Genomic DNA, 12,398 nt, shown 5'->3' on the forward strand with positions numbered 1-12,398 from the left:
GAATCAGCAAAGTTTTGATACATCAACTCTCAATGATTTGTACAATCAGTTGAAAACACACGAAACAGAAGTAAATGAAATTGCTGAAGAGACGAAGCAAAATTTGGGAGATCCATTGGCACTTGTGTCAAAAATATCTGAGAAAGAAGTAGAAAATGGTGATTCTCAGGAAGAAGAAGGATTCATCATAAATTCGGATGATGAGGCAATAGCTTTTTACTCGAATAATCGTGTTAAGAAGTTTATTAAAAAGCAGTTCAATCCGAAAACTAAGCTTGCTGAGGTAAAAGGAAGTGCTGTGAGTAAAACTACTGATGAGGAGAAAAAGAAAGTTGAGAAGAAAGATTCGAAAGTGTCTGAAGGAAAGATTGAGAAAAAGCTGAAAGGTGATGCTGGAATAGATTGTCATTATTGCAACGGTGCGAATCATTTTGCGAATGACTGTATGCTTCGAAAGAAGGATGAGAGGAAGAATAAAGTCAAGGATGAGGCGTATTATGCAGAGAGGCTAGAGGAGGTTCGTGCGAAAGCTAAAAATTTGTCAGTGGTTGCAAAGGGTGAACATGAGGATGAAGATGGAACTTATCAAATCTGGTCATCTGGATCAGACGATGAAGAAATGCGAAATCCGACACATGGAGCGTTGTATGTGAAAATGGAGGAGGACTCGGATGATGAGGAATTCGAAGTGAGATGACGATGCTTCGTATCCAAAGCGGCTGACAAATCTCCAATGACAACAAAGGTACGTAAAATTCTTGAATCTTTTAATATTCCTAAACATGCTTATGATTCTGAACTAATATCTTTTGATGAGACTGTTACTTATTTTGATTCAATTGTTGTGTCTGCTAGCAATGAGGCCAACAAATTGTCCATGGAGTTGTTAGAGACCAAAAAGAGATTAGACTTGAAAATAAGCAAAATTGAATGTTTGGAATTACAAATAACATATATTATGTGTGATAGGGATACTTTAATGAGTGAAGTCAAACTTTTATTAGCACAAAGAAACATTTTTTGTAATTCTGCTAAAAGACTTTATGGCAAATTAACTGATTTACATCATTCATGTGACATAAGTAAAGAGCAACATAGAAAATTACTACATTTTCTAGCATTCGAAAGAGCTAAGGTAGATAATATTTCGTATGATTGTGAGCAAATAATAGCTGATTTTGACAAAGTTCCTGATGATAGATATAAATATGGAATTGTCAAAATTGATGAATGTCTTGATGCGAATGAATTAGTTAACATAGTGAATGATACTTTGACTAAATCTGAACAAATTCAAATTTTGAAAAAGACTGAGAATTCAACATCTGATTCTCAATCTAATTTTGCTGACAATATTAGTGAAATTAGTGAACTTGAAGATGTTGATTGTTCTCAGTTGTCTGTTGTTAATGTTGCATCAACATCTAAAGGGAAAGAAAAAATTAAGGATTTGATGGTTGAAAATGAAACTGATATACCTTCAAGTTCGAATGTTTGTGATATGAACTTTGTGGATCTCAAAGACAGTCAAACTGATGATATCGTGTGTTGAATAAAACAACACGAAAAGTTGAAGAAACTTTTAATCTTACATTTGATGATCACTACATTAAACAAACTACCTAACAGTTTGAAAATCATCCTATTTTGAAAGACATACAAGATGAATCTGAATCCTTTCAAACATTAGATATTGATTATGATTTAATTTTTGGAATTTCAGATCATGCTGTTGATGCTGAAATAAAAGCAAATGATAATCATCTCTCAGAACTAACGAAGCTTACTGATGATTCAACATCAAATTCTCCAGAGAAAGGCGAAAGTATGCATACAAATCCAGTGGAGGGGGATCAATTGGATTCGAATACTCTAGTTGAGGAAGATGATTCTTTCGAGGGGGAGAATGGAAGATTGAATGCTGATGTTGAGGGGGAGCATAATGTTGAGGGGGGGCATTTAGAAAACATTGAGAATAATAATGATTTTGATGATGTTTGTTCGATTGCAGGATCAGAGAATGATGATATGTACGAAGATGCACCTTTGGAATTTGATCCAACATATCCACCAATGGAAAAGTGGACAAGAGATCATCCGAAGGGTCAAGTAATTGGGAATCCACAAGAGGGAGTTTTAACAAGAGCTCAAATTCGTGCAAAGAATGAGGTATTGAATACTCATCAAGAATTTTGCATGTTCAATGTTTTCATCTCTAAAATTGAACCAAAAACAGTTAAGAATGCAATGGAACACTCAGATTGGGTTGTTGCAATGCAATATGAATTGTCTGAATTTGAACGAAACAAGGTTTGGAGATTGATTCCTAAACCTGAAAATGTTTCAATTGTTGGGTTAAAATGGATTTTCAAAAATAAAACCGACAAAGATGGAAACATTGTTCGAAACAAAGCCAGACTTGTTGTTAAAGGATATTCACAACAAGAAGGAATCGACTATGAAGAAACTTTTGCCCCTGTCGCAAGACTCGAGGCTGTTCGTATATTTCTGGCTTATGCAGCTCAGAAAGATTTTGATGTTTATCAAATGGACGTGAAGTGTGCATTTCTAAATGGAGAGCTTGAAGAAACTGTTTACGTGGAACAACCCCCAGGTTTTATTAACGAAGAATTTCCAAATCATGTTTATATTTTAGATAAGGCAGTTTATGGTTTGAAACAAGCACCACGAGCATGGTATGCAACACTTACTTCATTTTTGAAACAATCTAAATTTAAACAAGGATCTGTTGATCCCACATTATTTCGAAAGAAAGTTGGGAATCATCTAATGCTTGTTCAAATTTATGTTGATGATATTATTTTTGGCTCAACTGACCCTGCCTTGTCTAGAGAATTCGAAGATCTGATGAAAAGCAACTTTGAAATGAGCATGATGGGAAAAATCAATAATTTTCTTGGACTGAATATTCGTCAAAACAGAGAAGGGATTTTTATTAATCAGGAAAAATATACGAAAAATCTGCTAGAGAAGTTTGGATTGACGAATAGCACAAAGTTACGAGTTCCTATGGCAACTGGCATAAAATTGACACCTTCGTTAGATAAACCTGCAGTTGACCTAACTCTGTACAGGAGCATGATTGGTTCATTACTTTATCTTACAGCAAGTAGACCTGATATCATGTTTTCTGTGTGTAATTGTGCTAGGTATCAGTCAAATCCACGAGAACCACATCTCACTGCTGTGAAGAATATATTTCGTTATCTTAAAGGAACAATTTCGTTAGGATTGTGGTATCCTTCGAACACTGGGTTCTTTGTACAAGCATATTCGGATGCAGACCTGGGTGGTTGTAATCTTGATAGGAAAAGCACAAGTGGTGGATGTCAATTTCTCGATGGAAAATTGGTGAGCTGGCAGTCGAAAAAGCAAACATGTGTCTCAATCTCAACAGCTGAAGCAGAATATGTGGCTGCTGCTGCTTGCACTTCACAAATTATATGGATTCAAAGTCAATTGCGTGATTATGCAATCAATATGAAAAAGATTCCATTATATTGTGATTCTCAAAGTGCAATAAGAATTTGTCATAATCCTATGCAGCATTCGAAAACTAAACATATAGCACTTCATTATCATTTCATTAAAGATCACGTGGAAGATGGAAATATTGAAGTGCATTTCGTGAAAACAACTGATCAGTTAGCTGACATTTTCACGAAACCTTTGGATGAAAAATCTCTTGTGAAAATTATAGAAGGACTTGGAATGATCGATGGAAATTCTGTTCCATGCGAAAAAGAAGAATGACGGTTGACAAGAAATGATTCAGAGGCGCTGAATAAAAGACAATGCAAAGTCATTCATCATTCAGATGTTACTGTTCATAGTCAACGCTTCGACCCCTTCGAATTCGTAAATTTGTTACTTATTTTACGGGTTGATTCAGAGGTTAGTGTTCATAGTCAACGCTTCGACCCCTTCGAATTCGTACATTTGTCACTAATCAAGAACTGATAAAATTTCGTGTTTTTGCAACAAGTACAATATATTTTAATTTTCGAAAATTAAAAAAAAATCCAAAAAGATTTTCTTGTGTTTTGTCATTTCATTTTCGAAAATTCAAAAATCCAAAAAGATTTTCTTTTGTTTTGTCATTTCATTTTCGAAAATTCAAAAATCCAAAAAGATTTTCTTTTGTTTTGTCATTTAATTTTCGAAAATTTAAAAAATCCAAAAAGATTTTCGTTTGTTCTGTCTTTACTTTCGAAAAATCAAAACAACAAAAATATTTTGATTCTTATTTCTTTTTAGTATTTTGTTGCAGTTAATCTTGAAGATACAGAGTGGATTATGCTAGCAGTTCTAGGGTCAGGTACCTTTTCCGTATGAATTGATAAATTTTTTCATCCTTTGAACTAGTTAAGATGTCCCTAGAAGCATGCTGCTGCATGTTGTCCAAAAGCCTCCAATGACTCAATGTGTGTGTACGAAAGCCTTAATGAAATTTTTCATACGAAACTTTCTTCCCAATCAGGCTTATATATTCACATTAGTCTCTGAGCTACCTGACTCTTCTCAAAATGAGTTAAGAGTTTACTGTTTGGTCCTACTATAACAGAGGTGCTTCTAGTGTCTTACATCAATCTTTTTCATCTATAAAATTCTTACACGATCACACACGAAGACATATGTCTGAGAGGTCTCTGATTAAACCCATCGAGACTTAGACATATCAAAAATCTGTGTTTATGATCTGACATCATGAGACCGTGATGAAAGTGAAACCCAATTTTCACTACCTTTTTAAGGAATTGACGGGGAACAATGATCCAGATTCTCACGAAACTTTTGTTTCTGTACCAAAATTCGTAACTCCAAATCATATTCATTTCGAATGAGTGGTCTTGATCAAACATTCGAAACCCATGATGTTTGTTATCCAACAAGATCCAGCACAAATTTTTGTTCTTGAATATGATTTCCGTGTGAGTTTCATTCGAATGTCAAAGTCATTTCAAATTTCTCCAACCAAACTTGTCACTGACTACACTGGTCAAACAAGTAATTTCGGTTACAATTTATCACCTTATGTTTAGGTTGATATGTAACGAAATATTTTAACTAACCACAATGCTTAATAAAAGAAGCCCTTCGATACTTATCAACAAGTATTCGATTATAATTCTCGGGAACCCACACAAGCAATTGATCATTTCTCTTAATGATTAATGAAGTAATCTTTGCCCGGGATTTTATCTGCTTTTGTGTCAATTGTTTAACATCACGATATTCCAAAATTTTCTTATATTTGTTTCTCGTCTACATTCTTTGGAACACTGCACTCACGAAATCCTTGAGGTTCTGAGTAATACCAACTCAGGCTGATGATTTCAAAACTTCTGGCATATGACTTCGCTTTTCATCCCAAAAGTGAAAGAGCCTTGCTTCCATTCGAAGGGTTCTGACGGTTACAATATTCTTAGGGAAAACAAGACAGGCTTTTTATAAATGACGTATGGTATTCTGTCCGTTTTTCAAGGCGATGTGACAGCTACTTTTTGACGCATGGTTACTTTTACGCAGTAATGGTCCGATTTTCAAGGTGCCACATCGGATATCATTATTTACCTATCCCGCTTCAAATTCAAACTTCTGGGTTACATATAAAAGGGGATTCAAGGGTTCATTATCAGTTTACGCGATCAAAAAGCAAAAATTTCCCAAATTCTCTGATCATCAAAATCTTCAAACCCTAACAATGGCGACTTCTGCTTATGTTGATTCTCATACCACTGAAGATGCCTCTTCATTACCAATAATGAAGATTCAAGCAACAAACTATCACTTGGAGGGTGATGTTTCTCAATACCCAGAAGACTTGAAGATACTAATTGTTGCTTTGAAGAATTCTGTATTGTCAAAGGCGATGTTCAGTTCATTCTCTGTTCCAATGTCATGGCTGTCTCAAGCAGGATCTACTCCTACATACAACAAAGCTTCTGATACGATTACTGTTCATCTGGTGAATGACAAAAAGGTCAGGCTAACCAAGAAACTCTTTTGTCAAATTCTTGAAATTCCGAATTCACCTCCCTATGTTGCTTTCACATTCCCTCAAATCGTTAATATGTTTAATGAGATGGGATATCAGCCTTCATTGTCTAAGATCAGTGATTTCAAGAAATCTGGTCTTCCACGACTATGGAATTTCTTGTTTGGAATCTTTCTACGATGTTTAACAGGGAGAACGGTTGGTCTTGATTAGGGAACAATGGAGGTTTATGCTATGGTTGCTGGCATATATTATGATCTGCAAGTGGACTATTCTACACAATTATGGAAGGAATTCCAAAAGGGTGTAGAACACACGAATGCTATTCATGGTATTTCGTGTGCAAGATACTGGAGCTTGATTTTGCAGTATTTTTACAACAAGGAAGGGATTTTGGTACCCAATGATGAAGAAAGAGCCGTTTTTCAAACGTACCACTATCCGAAGGATGTCACAGATAGTGCTGAAGTTTTTCCATCAGTTGCTCGTATTCCTGATGCAATGCTTAAACGAGTTGATCCTTCAAATTCTGTTTTGGTAGCATATCTGAAGACCATTGATTCAACAGTCGAAACTGGCATACTATTAGGAAGAGATGATAAGAAATCCAAAAAGACGAAGAAGAATGAAACTGAGTCAAAATCTTCGAAATCTCCAAAGAAGAAGCCTGAAACCATTGAAGTGTCTGTTACTGAGACTCAAGTGATTGAGCCTATTATTGAAGAAACACAAGAGAATGTCATCATTCCTTCGAAGACTGGTATGTTTAGAAGAATCAAAATGAAGTCATCCTCAACAAACAACTTGCTCCTCTCTTTCGAATATCAAGCCTTCTTCCAACAACAAATGCCCCACCTGTTTTCACAGGGGTGCAAGGGGGAGAAAGAAAAACTGGTGAATCGAAGGCTGGTGTTGAAGATGCGAAAGTTGTAGGAAAAGTATTTTCTTCGAAGATCCCAACAACAAAGCCAGTGATAGTTACTGCTGGGATGGTGACTTCCACAGTCGTAACAACATTACCTATTACAAGACCTATTTCGAAAGGAATTGTAATTGGTAAATCCACAGAGACTGGTGAAAGTGGTTCGAAACCAAAAGAGGCAATTGACAATCCAAATTTGAAAGATAAAGGAAAATCGATTGTAGTGGAAATGTCAAAAGAAGAAAAGAAGGCTGCAGCAGAAGCTGAAATCAAAAAACTGAGATTGATTCAAAGCATTATGGCTCAGCGTGCTGGTGATCCGAAGGGAATGAACAAAGGTGATCCTGCCAAACACTACAATTACGAAACAATCGAGGCCAAGGTAGCGTATAATCACATGTATTCGTTTGAGAAGAAACCAAAACAAAGTTATTTGATTACGAATACTGATACAAGTCAGCTGCATTTTCTGATAAATGAAATGATGTTCATCATGCCTCAGTTCAAAGCTGATGGAAATTTTAAAAATAAGGATGAAGGTACTCACATGAAAATTCGTTTTCATGCTGTTCTTGCAAAAGCCCCTGAGGAAGTGTGGTCACTGGTTAAAATCAAGAAAGTGATCAGTATGAAAAAGGATGCGGTATTCGAAAACACAGTCTAAAATTTCAAGTATGTGGTTGCCAGGGCAAATGGAAATATTTGCGAATTCACTGTTGCAGATTTTCCATTGATGAACTTGTATGATCTTATACAAGTTGCATTACTTTTAAAAGACAAATCATTTTCATATCTTCAAAACACAGAACCTGATGAATTCAAGCTTGGAATTGCTCACATCAAGATTTTCATAGAAAATTACTACGAGTGTTTGGCTCTTATAGATGTGGAGTTAGCTACGGTTAAAGGTATGGAAATTAAAGCTCCGATGGCTCCAACAAAGACTCAATCAGAATTGAAAAAGTATGCTGATGGTGAAATCTGCTTGAAGCCTTTTGGAATGGTATTCGCAGGAAAAGACAAAGCTAGAAAAGCTAAACGGTTCTTATTTCAGGCATGCGAAGTGGAGAGATATTCAATGTCTCAATATACGAACTTAATTGTTCGTATGAATCATTGCAAGAAGAACAATGGAGGAGATAAGAAAGAGCTGAAGAAGATTATCTCCTGGTACACGGAGATTCGAAGAGTGCTACTGTATTCCATCACACTTCTTACGAATTAAGGATTTCGACTATGATTACAAAGGGGGAGATTGTAAGGGTCGAATTGTTGTAATTAGTCGAAATATATTTTGTCTCTTCGAAGGTTTTGTAATGTATTTTACTAGGGCGCTTTTATTCGAAGCGTAAGTGTCTATGCCTTAGTATATTTTTTGTACGCTTTCGGTTCCCTATAAATAGTGTTATTTACTAGAGTTAGATAAGAGTTTTTACAGACCTGTCTATTCTACTCTGTAAACATACGAGAACGTAATAAAGCTGAAACAAGATCATATTTACATCCAGTGTTCAATCTCGCATTCTCACTTGAATTAATACTCGGATTAATTCAATACTTGATTCTTTGATTCATCACGCACCATAATTACTGAGTGCATACGTTAAGGTTTTATAATCTGTATACACTACGTGACTATAGGAGGACCCGATAAGGATCATCATAAAAATTTCAATAAAGATACCTTTATTAATCTCATAGATTCTTTAGACCTTCCCATTCTCGCACGAACAACATAGGTAGAAGTAGCCACTCCACTACAACAGGCAGCAGAAGAGTAAGGAGCTAGAGAAATCATCAAGGAACCTTACCCTATCAAGAGCAGACATAAGAGGCTCGCTCGAACATCCAGAGTCGGGCTCTCCATTATGAAGTAATGGAGATCAGTAACAAAACTCGAAGCCTGATGTAGCGAAGATTCAACATATCTACGAGGAACAAGAACACCATACAGATGCCCAGAGACAATGAAACTTTACAGCTGAAACTAGGATGATCATAACAAGGATAGAAATGTAGAGAAGACCACTCACGAGGAGAGCAACGTGGCAGAGCACCTTATGCGTCACTCTAACAATTAATAAATTAATATATAACCTAGTGAGTTAGTGATTACATGTGACAACCCGAAACTTTTATTCTGTACACTTGGTCAACTTTATCAACATTTAACTTGATTTCCGTTACCTTTTAACACCGTTTAAGAGTTAGTTTAAGTGTTCTAAGCTTGAGTACACCCGAGAATCAGATTAGAAATGAGTCAACAAGTCGTATAGAAACAAGACCGGGCCATCCACCCTCTCAGGAGGAGTGTACGGCCGTAAACCAGGGTGTGCGGCCGCACACCCACCCTCCAGCCGCACACTCACCCTTATGTATATAAGGTGACCCTCTTCATTCATTCCTTTCATTTGGCTGCACTCTACTTCCTCACTCTACTTTCTCTCTCTAAAAACTTCATCCAAGAACACTCTAAAGGCCTCAAGAACGTGAATCACCCCATCATTCAGCTTGTTATAGCGGTAAGTGTCACACCCCAAACCAGGATGGCGTAAACATTTGGGGGCGGATGACTTCATGTAGTATCATAACAATTGAATATTTGTAAAGAAAGTAAACACAACCATCATAAATATAATTTAAAAGTTACATTGTTGAATACAATACATGTCTCAAAATAAATTACAATATGATGATTTAATAAGTTTTAAAACTGACATCTTAGCGTCCCTTTTCCAAAAGCTGAAGATTTACCTGTATTACTGAATCCCTGAGAATACAAGCAGTTTTGAAAGAGTATCAGCATAAAGCTGGTGAGTTCATAAGCATTTAGTGTTGGTGGAAAATGTTCTTTGATCCTTTTGAAAAGTGTTCCTCAAGAAAATCCCATATTTTCTTAATAAAAGCATGTTTGAAACCCATTCCTTCCATGACTTCCAGATTCATACAGAAACGTACAATCCAAGGAGTCGTGGAATGAATATGAATATCCATTAGTTCAATGTTAAACCATCCGTTTATGAAAATACCGTGTTATCCTGGGAAAATCCTATATTTTCCCTAAAAGTAGGTTGTTGGTTATCCGTTCTAAAATGAAGTATACAAATATTTACCATACTTATATCGTCAAACGTAGTTTTCTTTAAAAAAACCCTGGTTACGCCCAGTGAGATATATTAGCCTCATTACACTAATAAAAATATGGTGAACTAAATCCTGAAGGTATTATCAATATTCTCTAGTAATCAATTGGTTATTACTCTGAGGTTAGTTTACTCGATCCATTATTATGTAAGTAAATAGCTGTTATCTACGTTGTGAGTTTTATAACCATACATTAACTTGATATGGCACGTATCGGCGCCAGTATCCTTTATGACTTTGTCACCCGTAGACCTGTCGGTCCCACTGTAGCTAGCAGCGAGGTGCGGGATAGTCAGTCCCGTATAGATCTATACACAACAGCCACGCTCTCCCTACAAGAGATTCTGGTCATATGTGTTAGTCCTACACTCTGTTTCGGTGGTGAGTGTTACCAAGGACGTGTCTCCAACTTAGACTAACAAATTTACAAGTAAAAATGCTGAAAACCGTTTTTGTAATTAACATGAATCCTTTTATAAAATGATATCTTTTACTTCATGATTCATAAGTTCATTGTCTTAGTTTTGAAAACCGTTTCTGCGAGTTGATTTCTTAACCCATTTGGTAAAAACTATTTTCCATGTTCAAAGTATATTGAAAATATAATTATCTTAAACAAAATAATATACTTTAAGCCCAAGATTACTTGTGCTTTTGCTTGTATTCCCCCCCTGAAAACATGAAAAACTCGGAAAAACGTAGGGGTATGAACTCACTTGATAAGTGCTGGATCGGGCAGCGTGTCGTTTTTAGGAATGATCTTTCTTGACGTAACCGCGGGTTTCTGGTGAAGAAATGAGCCTCACGCGGGCATCACTTCGACTGGAAAAAATGTTTTTCTTGGGAACTTCGGGACTTCGAGCCTTTGTCGGGATCTGGATGCGTAACTGGGGCGTCGGGGTAGTCTCGGGATGCTAAACGCAGAGTAAAAGTGGCCATAAGAAGAGAAATGAGCAGCCTAAACCCGAGACCTTCGTTTTCTATTTATAGGGTCATTTTCGGGACTCACGTCGTGAATTTCACATATTCACGTCGTGAGTTCAGTAGTCATCAGGTGCGTCATCGCAACTTGCGTCTGTCAGGCTCCAGAAGGCGTCAGCACTGAGTTCACGTCGTGAACTCTGACACAGTGTTGGGGTTCGCGCCCCGAACTTCAGAAATTCATAACTTTCGCATACTAACTCTGTTTTCGACGTTCTTTATATCGACGCGAAGGTGAGATTATGCTTTACAACTCTCGTTTAGACATCGTCGGCTAATTTTGAATTTAGATTTTATTATATTTATTTTTAGTAGGTCGGGACAGGAAAACTCCGTCAAAAATCCATAACTTCTTCATCCGATGTCCATTTTCGTCTGTCTTTTTACCGTTGTACTACTATTGTCTAGCTCTTCGATTCTCGTTTAGATTGTTTCGGCCAAAAGTCGCTCGATCTCTATTTCGAGTTTTTAGCAGTCTACTGCTATATCTGAAACTTAGAAAAATCATAACTTCCTCATGCGAAATCAGATTTTGACGTTCTTTTTATGTACGCTTATGTTTTAGTGATATCTACTACTTTCATTTAGATACCTAAGGCTAAAAGGTATTTTATTGAAATTTCGTGTTTTACGCTTAACAGTGTTTTACCGGTTTTGACGCAGATCTTCGATTGGTCATAACTTCTTCGTTATAACTCGGATTTGAGTGTTCTTTATATTTCTGAAAACCCTGACACGATATCTATCATTTTATGCAGCCCAATTGAGACTTTTCAACATTTCATTTTTGACGATATATTTATTATATCAAAATAGATTACCATACTTGACTTTAGGTCATTATATTGACTTGAAATATCGGGTTGTCACAGTAAGACACCTTGATCTAAGCTTAAAACTCATCATGTTCTTCGTGTTCTTCATCACTTGAAGGTGTACGGCCGCACACCTTCATAAGGTGGCCGTACACACCTTAAAGACTCTCCAAGGTGAGAGTTTGGCCTTGAAACACCCGAAAAATCGACATTTTGAGCATAAATGAAGAGTGTACGGCCGCACACCCCTATGTACGGCCGCACACTCCCCTGTACGACCGCACACGTCCTCTGTATGGCCGCACACTCCTGTGTGCAACCGCACACACATGCTGACCGCACACCCTGGCCGCACACACACTCTTTTGGCCGTACACCTCCCTTGTTTGATCATATAGGGTCCTGTCAAGCATTTCCAAGTCCTTAGGGTGGTTTCCCATCATGTTTAGTCGTGAAACACCCTAGTTCTAACACACATATGTGTTATCACATGTTAATAGGATCCACTAGCGTACGA

The sequence above is a fragment of the Lactuca virosa genome, chromosome 7 (assembly GCF_052849685.1).
Source record: "Lactuca virosa cultivar CGN04683 chromosome 7, Lactuca_virosa_CGN04683_v6, whole genome shotgun sequence".
Lineage (NCBI taxonomy): Eukaryota > Viridiplantae > Streptophyta > Magnoliopsida > Asterales > Asteraceae > Lactuca > Lactuca virosa.